The sequence below is a fragment of the Rhyacophila brunnea genome, unplaced genomic scaffold, assembly GCF_057557595.1.
Source record: "Rhyacophila brunnea isolate RB1 unplaced genomic scaffold, BYU_Rbru_1.0 scaffold_13, whole genome shotgun sequence".
NCBI lineage: Eukaryota > Metazoa > Arthropoda > Insecta > Trichoptera > Rhyacophilidae > Rhyacophila > Rhyacophila brunnea.
The window spans coordinates 869,711-884,172 of NW_028232785.1; the positions used below are offsets into that span (position 1 = coordinate 869,711).

A 14,462-nucleotide genomic window follows, 5' to 3' on the forward strand; every position below is an offset into this window, starting at 1 on the left:
ATTAATGTTGATTTAAATAATGCTAATAATAGTATTGGCGTATGTAAACGGGAAGTAAAGTCCGCGTCGAATTTGAACTTCAATGGTTTTCTGAAGTGTTTAAATTCAAGGATGGTGACTGGCCCTGAAGAGGTCGGGCCAAAAAGCGGTCCTGAAGATTATAATGTTGATAACTTTAATAAACGTGAACAGGAAATGGATCCTGAATTGGAATTTGAACCTGAAGGTTCTATTGGGCATTTGGCCCCAAAAGGAAGGAGCAAGGTTGCGTTTAAGTTAAATAAAAGTAATGTTAAAACTATCGGTCGACTTAATCCAAGGAAGGTTAAAGAAGATCTGTTGCTATGTCAAGTGGAATATAACTACTTGAAGAAATTGAGTAAGGATAAGCCGGATACTATTAAGTGTGTTAGGCGTAAATTGTGTAATCTTAGTGTTATTCTAACAAATATTAATAGTAATAAATATAGATTGCTTAATAATAAATGTAACTTTAATAAACGTGAACAGGAAATGGATCCTGAATTGGAATTTGAACCTGAGGGTTCTATCGAGCATTTGGCTCCTGTGCTAGCTGTTGACCCGGAGGAGGTCGGCCCTAGGCAGATTAAAGAGAAAAACGAGATCTCTTTGAAATCTAATAAAACCATTGTTAAAGTCGTTGGACGACTTGACAAAAATAAAATTAAAGAGGACGTCGTGGTATACCTCGAAGAGTATAACCACAAGAAGAGATTAAATAAGCTTAAGGTGAAATTAAATAAGTTTAGAATAAAGTGTGTTAATTATATTAGAGATAAAGTGATTATTAATTTTAATACCATTGATAGGTTATATCGTAAAATTAAATATCGGAGGAAATTATTGGATGTGATTTCTGTCGCTAGAAATCTATTGCCCTATAATGAGGGGGAAGTCGGTGCGAAACCGATTAATGATCATTTAAATGATTATACGAAGAGCTATTGTAGAAGCGATAGTATATTAAACTTAAATATATTAGATAACGTCCTACGAGATGTATGTGTTCGATAAGTTGGCGATTTACTTGACTGTACCAGATTAAGTCGAAAGACTTAATTTGGCGATCTACTTGATTAATTAAATAAATTATGTAATTTGGATGCTGAGTCGTCTCCAAATTGCATCAATGTAAATGCCTTCGTTAAAATTAGTCTAAGGAACTAAAGGAGCGTTGCTGAAAGGTAAGTGACTGGATCACTACCTCAGCAAGTAATCAAGTAGGTGTAAGCCCATTAATAAGTTAGTTCGTAATAGTAGGTTAGCTAGTAATAACATTATTTAGTATAACATGTTATTGAGTTAATAGTAGTGGTGAGACCATACTATATAAGTTAGTTATAAGATAAAAGTTATGAGGTGTAATGACGATTGACCATAACTTACTACCCTCTTATGCAGGGAGAGTCGGTGTGAAAACCAGCTCAAAACAAAAACAAACGATTCTACGGATTTTTCTTGGCTTGTAAATATTTTAGATCTTAGGGGCAGGTGTAGTCGGGGATAGTAACTTTCGGCGTGTCAAAAGACACTACCAGCTGTAACGACTACAGACCGTCCAAAATAGAGTAGTAAGATTGTGTGGACAATTGTAGGTAGTACTTTGGATGTATCGGGCGACGAGCTATTGCCAACTACTGCAATTGTGCACAATATAAATATAATTCATTATAAGAAATATAATTTAGTGAGGTCATTAATAATAGTGTTAATTAAGTGTTTCAAATATTAATAGTGTAGTGCGTTATATTCGTATTGTGTGAATAATATACTGAATGTAATTGACGTTTAAGTAATAAGTGATCAGTAAACAGGATTACTGTGAAATATGTATGTTTTATGTGAAGTTCGGAGTGGTTATATGAACGTGTAGCTGGAAGAAGAAGTTTAAGCGAAACGAAGAAAGAGTTACTAGTGGCGGCATGGAGAAGTACGTTTACTTCTGCGCTAAGTCCCTACTAGTATTCGGAGCTGCGAGATGAAGAAGCTCATGGAGGAGCGGAGAATGAAGATGGATGGGTGAACAATTTAGTTACCACTCTAACACCACATACTGAGAGGTTTCCAGTCATATCGGTGAAACCTGCGAACGAGAGGAAGTACCAGCAACTGGAACGAACCGCGTCGATGGCGGAACGAATTTCGGAACCACCGACGTCAACAGTGCCAGTAAGCAGTACGGAGACGGACTCGCGGAAATCTTACCGGTATACTTTGGATGTACCTGGATGTGCTTGAGTAAAAGAAATTTAACTAATTCACCGTTAAAATAATAGAAGGGAGAAAGGCTCTTAGTGAGAGGTAGGGTGTTGCAGTCGCAGCCAAGGGCTCCTCCACCTAAACAGCGCCCCTAAGTGAAACGTAGTGAACATATGGTTAAAATAGGACCAATGACCCTTAGAGAGAGGCAAGATGCGTTGGACGCAGTTTTACGAAACGCCCCCATCAAGACGAGGCCCCCTCAGAGGAGATATCTACGTGCAGGTCGGACGGGAAGGAGACGCATGGGTCGGTCTCTTCCTCCGGAGCTTGCGGAATAAAGAAAGTGTTGCTAAATGACGGCATGGGGGAGTACGTTTACTTCCACGCTAAGTCCTCATTAGTATTCGGAGCTGCGTATAAGGATAAAAAGGAGGAGGATGAAGAAATGAATACTACGTTAATAATTTGTCATAAAGATCGTGGAGCGTGGGAAAGGGGACCCCTCTGGTCTTCTTATCCTACGTAAACGCTCACGAAGGGGAGGTTTAACAGTCTTCGCGTTAAGCTCTGTTGTTCTTAAATATTAAATGGAAAAATAATTAAGTTTACTAAGCGAAAGTTTTATTAGTTATTGATGGTTTATGGGGCAGTTACCCCTTTGAAATGTTAGGATACTATGATTGTTCCTTAGCAAGGAGAGTGCAGCTTACAACGAAGAGGCCGGTTGTACTTCCTCTCTGATGACGAAGACAGCTTCGCGTTATGCAGCTTTCCATTTGAAGAAATGAAATATATAAAATCAAATTTTGTTTTGTATCAAAATTTTATTACTTTCTTTTAAGACTCGATGCTGGGTCGACTATAAATAAATATAAATAAAGCGATCTATGTGCATCCACCCATTTGTAGTGTGTACTTCATTATAGAAATTTATACTAACTGCTTTTAACTGCTTTATATATGGTGAAGTTTAGAGGTGGGACGGACGTTATCGAGATCGGACACTCACAGTTGTGACTCTTTGAAGTAGGGACGTTTGACACGGCCCCAAAATGTAGGCCCTCAGCCGGCATTTTTCCTTAATAAATTAGTGACGTCACAACTTTTCGATCCGACCGTGAATGTCGATTTTACTTGCAAAATACGTGCCTAATCTCTAAACAAAGCTATAGTTATTGTGTATTGAGTCCCGTAGTGCAGTCTGAGTGACTTATAGCCCCTCAGAATGAAATACGGATGAATTCTCTTTCAAGGGGACCAAATGGTCTTATAAGGTGAAATGTAAGTAATTGAAATGTATAGGATTAAGGTTAAAAATAGATAATAAATTGTAAACGACTTATGGGATATCATTTGCTAAACATTGTAAATAAATGTTTATTTGTATTTAATCTGATTTTGAATTATATAAAAATAAATTTTATTTTTCTAAATTAAGTCGCGATGTTTTCGCCGCGGCCAAAGTAAAATAACTTAAATAAATAAATTATGATATCAAATATTGTCGTATTTAAAATCTAATGATTACGTTTTGTAAGTACTGATTACGCACACTTAATTTAAATAACAAATTAATATTTCGAATTATAATAAAAAGGGTACCAATTTAAGTACCTACTTTTGTAAAAGTTAAATGAAGGAATTTCGAAAATAGAAATTCTGACAATGTAAGTCTAAAAACTCGGTTGCTCTCTTAATTTACGAATAAAAATTATTCTTTAGATCTGTCAATTAAACTCGACAGATCAATATTAAATTACCCAAAGTAGGTAATTTTCAAACTTAATAAATGAAGGCTTGTCATAGAAATTTTGATTGAAACTAATGTTATACCTTTAAGTTGAAGTGTTCTATAAATATAATTATATATTTTTATTCTATTGAATGTTCATAATTTTCCGGAAAAGCCGGGAAATAAACGACTTTTCTGTGATTGGTCCAAAACTTTGGCCATTAGCTCTGTGGAGGAGGTAGAACGATCTCCCATTGGTCCATATTTCGAATGACGTCAAAATCTCGGGTTTTTCCCGCTGTGAATCTATATAACGGCCTGTATTTTATGTACCGTTAGTAGTCGATCTTCTCATATTACCGTGAGGTTGTGCCTGAGGGCCCACCAAATTCACATAGTTTTAATTATTTTCGCGAAGTAATCCGTTCACGAGGATTACGTCCGACGTGTCACGAGTTGATACGTCATCGTAAGTGACACGTGTTCGGGCTGTCAGATGGTATAGTAAACATATCGCCACAGTACGCGTCACCTATTCGCGATCTATTATATATATAAAAGGAGCATAGCTTCTTAAAGTTTACGGTCGGCGACTCTTAGTTATAAGTGTGTAATCGTACATTAATTAAACATAAAATAATTATAATTGATTAACTTTATTTAATAATTAATTTAAATAAGAGTATAAAATAATTATGTAATTATTCGAAATTAAACTAAAGTGTATAATTGTCGATTATAATTAATTAAGAAAAGAAATTAAATTTGTTATCGAGAATAATTTAATAAATAACTTGAATTGAATTACCAAAAGGAGTTTTCATTTTCATTTTGAAAAACAACCAACGAAACATTTCGTGAAAAACATCTAATACTAAGGGAAGTGACAGATAGTCAGCTGTCTTTGACGTTTACGTAGGTAAATATTTACGAAAATAAGTTCGATCTGAAAGACAATCGGATAATTAATGATCTAGGCACTAACCTATCGCTAGGTAGTGGTCCTAAATAATATAAAGTTAAATAATAATGATCAAGTGTATTCCAAAAGTGTCAATCGAGAACTTTAGTTGATCACCCTCTCCCCGAATAGTATCGAGCTAGCCAAACAAAGGTTCTTAATCGGTCCGAGGGCAGGACCGGTTGTAGATAAAGTACCTTTGAGACTATTCCAGGACCGGGGTGAACGTCACTAGGTAGGTAGAGTGGAAGTAGGTAACATGAGATTGGGTTCTTGAATCGTGACGCTTGTCGCATGATGAATTCTAGAAGCCTGCTTGCACGTAGCGCTGTAGAGATTGCGAGTGAAAAGATAATGGAGAGTCAAGAATTATTATGCCATGATCTTTCGCATGGAATATTCTTAAATGAACTTGTTGTCGTTATATATTGAATAAATGCAATGATGCCTATTGCTATCTCATAGGTAGGTAATATATTTCACTCACTAACCGTTGATATGCATAAAATATTACCTATTTATTTTGGAACGTAATATTATAATATTCTTTCGACCATGTCCGATCCTAACAGGATCATATGGGACTCCACAGAGTAGAGGTTTGTATTAACAGATTTGTTTTTTTACGAGAAATGGATGTCAGCCACTTGCTCAACCCATTAGGTCCATAGGTACCCTGACAGACACAAATTGAAAAACAATATGTCAGTGGTTAACTTTCAAAACTAGACATGTCCATATATGCCAAAAATGAGTTATTATCGGAATATCATTCTATAACCTCACACACACACTATAGACTTTCAAAAATAGCCACAAAACACCGATTTCATATTGAAAAGAGGTTTCAAAAAGTAGGTTGACATTCAAATAGGGACACGTCCAACGTTGTTGAAATTCGAAATGAGACATGTCACTTTCAGCTAATGGCGAGACTGAATTGAGTCACGTGACCAAGTATGTTATCAGCACTGATGTGCACTTGCCAGATCCAGTATTCGAACCTGGGACCCACGGCGTGATAGTCCAACGCTTAATCCGCGCGGCCACCGTCGGTTATAATGTACCTATGACGTATTGTTTTTTTTTTAGAATCCATCGGACATAATATATAATTGATATTGGTGTTCACTGTGTTTTCGTAGGTAGTGGTAATGTAGACATTTTGTCTATGGTCGAGATATTAATAGTTTAGCCTATTGTCTATAGTCACGGCAGTCAACCACCTTGATATTATAAAAACGACAGCCTGAGATATTGCTGCCTTAATTAAACTTCGTAAAAAGGATGTAAAACGTGAACGAGATGATTTTGAAGATGATTCGGAAGTCCAGCAATGGGTTGATGTGCCAATAATCCATCCAAACAATCCGGTTACAAACATTTGTATAAAGCAAGAGAATGACGACAATTCCAACAACACTATTGAGGTTAGGTTTTCCAAACTTATTAATCATTGTTAGATTGTGTTTATTCTAAGTGGTTTCTTACTAAAGTAAATAAAACAGTTGGGTGACATATTGAATTTTACTAAGTGAAACAGGTAATAAATTGTCCTACGTCGTTGTATTGACACTTCATATCGATTATTTGACTAGGTTTCTACTGTCACACCAATGATTATTGGGCTTCTCCCGATAGTCTAAATTACTCAATTATTCGGTGTAACCATGTCACCTGACCTCCAAGTCAACAATGGGTCTACGTACATCCAAAAATTCCTTGATTAACAGTCAAAATATTTAACATGTACTTAGCACGTAAGAATTGTATCTAATTATAATAATAGTATGTCAGAGAAGAATGTGATTTACCGAATAAAAGAGACGAAAGCCAAAGGAATTTAATAATAAGGAGTATGTAAGGGAAGAATGGCAACGCTTTTCGATAGAAAAAGTCAGTAGAGGGTCGCCATTGAAAGAGGTAACATCGGCCGCACGACTCGGGAGAGTAAAAAGAAACGATATAAACACGCATGGGCGAAAAAAGTTAGAGAAACGGATATAGAGAATTAAGTTTAAAGTTAAAGCGAATTAGAGATTAAGCAGTAATATTAAGTGACGGAAATATTGTGTTAGAATAATATTGTAAATTGATGGTGTGTCGATATAGCCAAAATATAAAAACCAGGTTCTCTGAACGAAACAATAAGACTTTTTCATTTTACTGCTATCTACGAGGGTGGGTCAATAAGTCCTTAGAAAAGCCGACAAGTGGCGCGACTAGTACTGTAAGCGGTTTGTTTTCATGCAGCGGCACTACCGATTCAGTATGCTGCGAAGTTTCAATCAGATTGGTCGGGTTGTTGTGTGTTTTTCGTACATTTAAAAAAAAAATTTGCTTGTGGAAAATGGAAAAATGGAAAATGGAGAAAATTGAGTTTAGAGCTGTTATTAAACATTTTAATATAAAAGGCTTAACAGCAAAGGAAATAAAAAATGAGTTGGATTTAGTTCACGGCATATCTGCTCCTTCACTTGCAACTATTTATAACTGGTTAAATGAATTTAAACTTGGTCGTACATCAACAAAGGATGAACCACGCTCAGGACGTCCTGTAGAGGTGACTACACCAGACATGATCAATAAAATCCACGATATGGTGTTAAGTGACCGAAGATTAAAGTTGAGTGAGATAATTGAGGTTACAGGGATCTCAAAAGGTAGCGTCATTTCTATTTTACATGACAAATTGGGCATGAAAAATATTTCTGCAAGATGGGTGCCGCGTTTGCTCACAGTCGACAATAAACGCAATAGGGTGGTGGCCTCTAAAGCCCTGTTGTCGCTCATGCAACGCAATCCGGATGAATTTTTTCGTCGCTTTGTGACTGTAGATGAAACATGGATACACCACTATACTGCCGAGACGAAAGAACAGTCAAAGCAGTGGATTGCGAAGACAAACCATGTCTAAAGAAGGCGAAAACCGTAAAATCAGCTGGTAAGGTTATGGCTACTGTATTTTGGGATGCACGTGAAATTATTTTCGTTGACTATTTGGAAAAAGGATAAACAATAACAGGGGATTATTATGCATCTTTATTGGACCAGCTAAAAAACGAAATTGAAGAAAAATGGCCTCATTTAAACAGGAAAAAAATCCTCTTTCATCAGAACAATGCCCGTGTTCACACATGTTTACGATCAATGCCTAAAATTGAAGAATTGAAGTTCGAATTGGTCGACCACCCACCGTATTCGCCAGATTTAGCCCCCAGTGACTTTTTCCTTTTCCCAAACTTAAAAAAATGGCTAAGTGGACAAGGTTTTTTTTCAAATGAAGAAGTCATCGATCGGACAAATGCTTATTTTGAGGACCTTCCGAAAACTTATTTTTCTGACGGTTTAAAAAAAATTGAGAAACGTCTAACCAAATGTATTGAGCTCCAAGGAGATTATGTTGAGAAATAAAAAAAAAATACAAAAATAAAAACTGTTTTAATGCTTTTTTCTAAGGAATTATTGACCCACCCTCGTATTTCTATTTATTATTTAATTTTTGTGAATCCCGAGTCCTACCAACATCCCGAGCTAGCCACAGGACCCGGGATATCTCACTACCTACCTATAGGTTCTACGTCTCTGTGGCCGCTGGTTTACTACTTTCATTCATCCGAAGACAGCTGTTGAACGTTTATTAATATAGCTAGACAATTTAATAGGTCCCAGACTGAAACAAATAATACAATTACACGTATTATAAAATACCTTCTGTCTTGTTTTTCAGAGCCATGTAACCAACCTTGCTGATATTAAAACTGAGAATGATTCTCTCCGAGTTGATTTTAAAGAAAAATTTGTCGAAGACAGTGATCCGCAACCTAGTTGCTCATATTCAAAATGCGAGCCAATAAATCAGGTGCTTACCCACTTACAATATTTTATTATTATTTTAAATATGTTCATATTGTGTAATATACATCGTGCTTGTATGTGATCGTTTTTGTCTCTGATATTATTATATCGTCATCATCATCATCAGCCTAAATCTATCCACACCGAAGACCTCTTCAAGCTGCTTCCACTTCTCTCGGTCCTGTGCATTGCGTTGCCACGTACTTCCGCAGAACTTTATCATTTCATCGATCCAGCGGCCTCTAGGTCTACCTTGCGGACGTTTTGTACTTCTTGGATACCACTGGATGACTAGATTTGTCCAACGATTGTCTCATCTACGAGCTATGTGTCCAGCCCATCTCCATTTAAGGCTTTTAATCAACTCTATTACATCGCAAACCCTTGTCTGCTTCCTTATCCACTCATTCCTCTTTTTGTCCTTTCGCGTTATGCCCAGCATGCACCTCTCCATACCACGTTGTGCTACTCTAAGTTTCTGGATCTCTTATTCTCTATTATTATATAATTGAAAACAAAGTGTATTTTGTAAGAATATCTTTGTCTCTTAAATAAGTTTACGTAGGTACCTCTAACGTAACAAACAAAATAAGACTTTGGTGCCTACTAACTCTCCAAAAAGGATTTCCTGTTATTTATAAGTAGGTACATAGTATTCATTTGTTTTTCAACCCTTTTTAGGGTAAATTAATTTGTCTAGCTTTCAAAACTGAACCAGGATATTTTACAACGTTTTTATTAGCTCGTATTCTTGTTTGTCCGGTGGTTGTTTGTCCATTTCAAATCTTGCAATCGATTTTTAACTAACTTCCCGACTAGCTAAACATATGAAATTTTAAACGATAAAATATATCAGAACACGATGCCAATGCAATCTTTTAATACTTTTAGCCATCTTTAGGCAGAATTGAATTCATTTTCAGTTAATTCTGTTTTGTATGGAAAGTTATTTCAGAAAAATCTGTAAAAAGTAAAAGACTATTTTTGGTTGCTAAGGGAGTGATCATAGAAACTTAATAATATAAAAATGAAAAATAATAACAAAATGAAATGTCAAAATAACATTTCAGTATTCTATAATTGTTTGTTTTTTATTTACTTCATATCAATTACAAGTTTGAGAATATTGAGCATAATAATTTAACAGCAAATTTAAAAACGTTGTATATAAAAAGTTCTTTTTATCTTGTAAATATTTAAATACTTATGATACATGTAGGTACTAAAAGTAAATTTGATAGTAAAAATATTGTCAATAATTCAGAAAAACTAAAATTTTCATTGGTCAGTATATCGACCAATGAACATGTAAGACATTGACAAGAATCTAATAATTTCATAGGAGACAAGCAAATAATGTTACAAAAATCGTGTTTATTTGCAAATTTTAATATTACATTCACAATTATTTCTTATATTCATTTTAATGATTTAATGAAATGGTTGAAAACCCAAAATACATTAAGGCAGTTTTTTGTTTTTGATCTTTTACTGTGCTATGCCATTGATCAATAATTCATAAAGATAGTCTTGATTCATACGATCAAGCTGTTTAAAGATAAGAAGGTATTTCCTTAATGTTTTCTAAAATAAAATAGAAAAAAATTATGGCGATCTTTAAAATGTTTGCGGATTACCTATTTCATGTTAAAAAGCAAATAATTACAAGATAAAAAGAACTTTTCATGTTCAACGTTTTTAAATTTTCTGTTGAATCATATAAACTTGACTTGACTAGCTTAAACGATCAAAAAAAATTGTACTTGATAGAAATAATACTGAAATGTCATTTTGACATGTCATATTGATTTCCATAGTAACGCACGTATATATTAATAATTTAGTTGCTAGGACCCCAGACCCCTAGCAACCAATATTGGGGTCAAAATAACTTTTCATACAAAACAGAATTAACTGAAAATTAATTCAATTCTACATAAAGATGGTACTAAAGTATTAAAAAAAATGCATTGGTATCTTGTTCTGATATATTCTAAAAGTTTCAAATGTCTAGCTAGTCGGGAAGTTAGTTAAAAATCGATTGCAAGATTTGTACCGGACAAAGAACCACCGGACAAATAAAAATACGTGCTAAGAAAAACGTCGTAAAATGTACAATGGCCAAGGCCTGAATAAAAACGAATAAGTCCAAATAAGATAGCATTCGGCACGCTTATATATCCGCAAGATGCGTTAGAGTAAGATAGAATTTCTATAGATGAATTAAATATTTTTTGGGAACGTCGCCAGTAAATATTGATTACGGTTGAATTAATTACATTGATTTAAAGCTGCGAGCACGTGTTACTGAAATTTATAGTTTTTGCACTAATATAAGGTTAGTGGTATTTTTTTTGTTAATTTTGTAGAAAATTTGTTTAACTATCATCATCATCAGCTGGGGTCAATCCACTGCTGGATGAAGGCCTCCCCAAGCTTCTTCCAACTTTCTCGTCTTGTGTCGTTCGCTGCCACGTATTTCCGCCGAACTTTACTAGTTCGTCAATCCAGCAGCTTTTAGGGCGACCCTGTAGCCGTTTCGTACCCATTTGTCCAGCGGCCGTCCTTTCGATGAGCAATGTGCTCCGCCCATCTTCATTTCAGCTGTTTGGCAACGTCTCTTACATCGCGTACTCCTGTCTGCTTCCTAACCCATTCGTTTCTCTTACGATCCTTTCGCGTAATGCCCAACATACACCTCTCAATGCCTCGCTGTGCGACTCTTAGCCTTTGGACATATCTCGTGTTGAGGGTCCACGTCTCGCAGTCATACGTAAGCACGGGTAGCACACTATGTTGTGTTTAAATTTGATAGCCATAGTGAGAAGCTACATGATGGTACGAGTATAACGTTTCATAGTTAAGTTTATAATAATGAAATTGAGGTTATACAGTGCGTTATACGCGAGAAACATGGCTTTATTTTCTCGAACAATGGCTACTGTCTTTATATTATTACTCTGAGACTATGGCTCAATAAATAATTTCAAAACTTTCCAGATCTTATATAAACTGAACATATATTATATAGTACCACATCGAATACGTGTCTTGTACATATTCTAAACGTCAACGGCCAAGTGTGGAGGTAGGCTGTTAAGATGTGACATAAGTCTTGCAAAATCACTAGGTGATACAATAAAAATAACTAAGACGTTTATTTCCCGGGAGACTTACGAGGTGACTAATAATCACGTAGCAAGGCGCGAAGCGTCCAGTATGGCCATTGCGATAGTATATTGTGCGTCCGTGCTTTTGTGCCTTAGCCAATGACATTATTAATGGACAACGAACTAAATACATTAGCTAGCAAGTAAATTTGAGCATACGACATTCGCACATGTATAGGTAGACGTCACGCAATTTCCATTATGCGGTATCACGCATCGGGAATTTATAGCAAAATCACTTTTATTGTAATGGCGTTAGAACAGTGTTCCTAGTGTCAATGTTCATTTGAGCGAATTTGTTCGATTCGAACCATTTGGCAGACCCGACAAAAGCATCGGGAATTTATAGCAATATCACCTTTATTGTAATGGCGTTAGAACAGTATATGCTATTCGGCAGACCCGACAAAAAAGTGAGTGTCATTTTTTTCCCCAGATGCATCGTCCATATTAATGTCATTGGCCTTAGCCTTAGTAGTGAAAGAATAGTATTCCTTTGAAATTGTATTAAGGTACCACTATGTGTTGCCGGTTGAAATAAATAATATAATCAAATAACTTATCCCTCCTTTCTGTAAATATCTACACTACCCATTATGCATATAAAGTGTTTTCTCTTTTGTAGTAAGTAGGTATATACTCATATATTTTTGTATCATCACTTTAACTTAATATTCCATTTTTAGAGTATTCCTGGAACCTCAGCATTGACATACATTTCTGGTCTCGAATTGTCAAAGAGTGTATCAAAATTACAACAGCCATACAATGAAATACAGGTTAATGAAAAAGACATCAAAGAAGAACTGAAGGAATATGAAACGTTTACTAAAACAAACAACACCTGTCGTATTGCTAACCTTTATCAGAGACAATCTAATATTAAATATCATGATTTATTAGTAGCTGTTATAAAGTTAGAGAGGAAAAAGTTTCATAATGAAAATTATGTATGCGGTATTTGTTTCGATTTTTTTGCATCGTTATTTTTATTAAAGCGTCACAGAGCATTTCATAAGAATATAATAGCAAAAAAATCCGTAACAAATGTAAAGCAATATAAATGCGAAGAATGTAATTACTTCAGCGTTCGACCTGCTTCCCTGAAGCTACACAAAATGAGGCATTCTGGAGAAAAACAATTTAAATGTGACCAGTGTGGTTTCTCATGTGTACAACCTAGTTCTATGAAAAAACACAAAATGATTCATTCCGGTGAAAAGCCATTTAATTGTGACCAATGTAATTACTCTTCTAAAACATCCGATAAGTTGAGATTACATAAAATTTTTCATTCTGGTGAAAAGTCATTCAAATGTGCCCAATGTAATTACTCTTCTATAAGATATAGTGCGATGAAGCTACACACGATGATTCATTCTGATGAAAAGCCATTCAAATGTGACCAATGTAATTACTCTTGTACAACATCTCATAAAATGAAAATACACAAAATGACGCATTCTGGAGAAAAACAATTTAAATGTGACCAGTGTGGTTACTCATGTGTACATCCTCGTTCTATGAATAAACACAAAATGTCTCATTCTGGAGAAAAACTATTTAAGTGTGTCTTGTGTGAATACTCATGTAAAACATCTAGTGTGTTGAATAGACACAAAATGACGCATTCTGGAGAAAAACAATTAAAATGTGATCAGTGTGGTTACTCATGTGTACATCCTGGTTCTATGAATAAACACAAAATGTCTCATTCTGGTGTAAAGCCATTTAAATGTGATGAATGCGATTACTCATGTGTTACATCGGATAAGATGAAACTACATCAATTAAATCATTCAGGTGAAAAACTATTTAAGTGTGTCCTGTGTGAATACTCATGTACAACATCTAGTGTGTTGAACCGACACAAAATGACGCATTCTGGAGAAAAACAATTTAAATGTGACCAGCGTGGTTATTCATGTGTACATCCTGGTTCTATGAATAAAGACAAAATGTCTCATTCTGGTGAAAAGCCATTTAAGTGTGTCCTGTGTGAATACTCATGTACAACATCTAGTGTGTTGAACCGACACAAAATGACGCATTCTGGAGAAAAACAATTTAAATGTGACCAGCGTGGTTATTCATGTGTACATCCTGGTTCTATGAATAAAGACAAAATGTCTCATTCTGGTCAAAAACTATTTAAGTGTGTCCTGTGTGAATACTCATGTACAACTTCTAGTGTGTTGTATAGACACAAAATGACGCATTCTGGAGAAAAAAAATTTAAATGTGATCAGTGTGGTTACTCATGTGTACATTCTGGTTCTATGAATAAACACAAAAGGATTCATTCTGGTGAAAAGCCTTTCAAATGTCATCAGTGTAATTACTCGTGTATTAGCTCTGGTACGATGAAATTACACAAAATGAATCACTCTGGTGAAAAGCCATTTAAATGTGACCAATGTAATTACTCTTCTATAAGATTTACTTCGATGAAGCTGCACACGATGACTCATTCAGGCGAAAAGCCATTTCAATGTGAGCAATGCAATTACTCCTGTAT

General features: G+C 35.3%; 1 long non-coding RNA gene across 1 annotated transcript; it reads left to right on the plus strand.

Annotated features, from left to right (window-relative positions):
• Positions 1-6,129: 6,129 nt before the first annotated feature.
• On the plus strand, positions 6,130-14,168 carry LOC147076080 (uncharacterized). Its single transcript, XR_015069556.1, has 3 exons — positions 6,130-6,346; positions 8,647-8,778; positions 12,631-14,168. It is a non-coding gene; the product is annotated as an uncharacterized LOC147076080 (long non-coding RNA).
• The last annotated feature ends 294 nt before the right edge of the window (positions 14,169-14,462 follow it).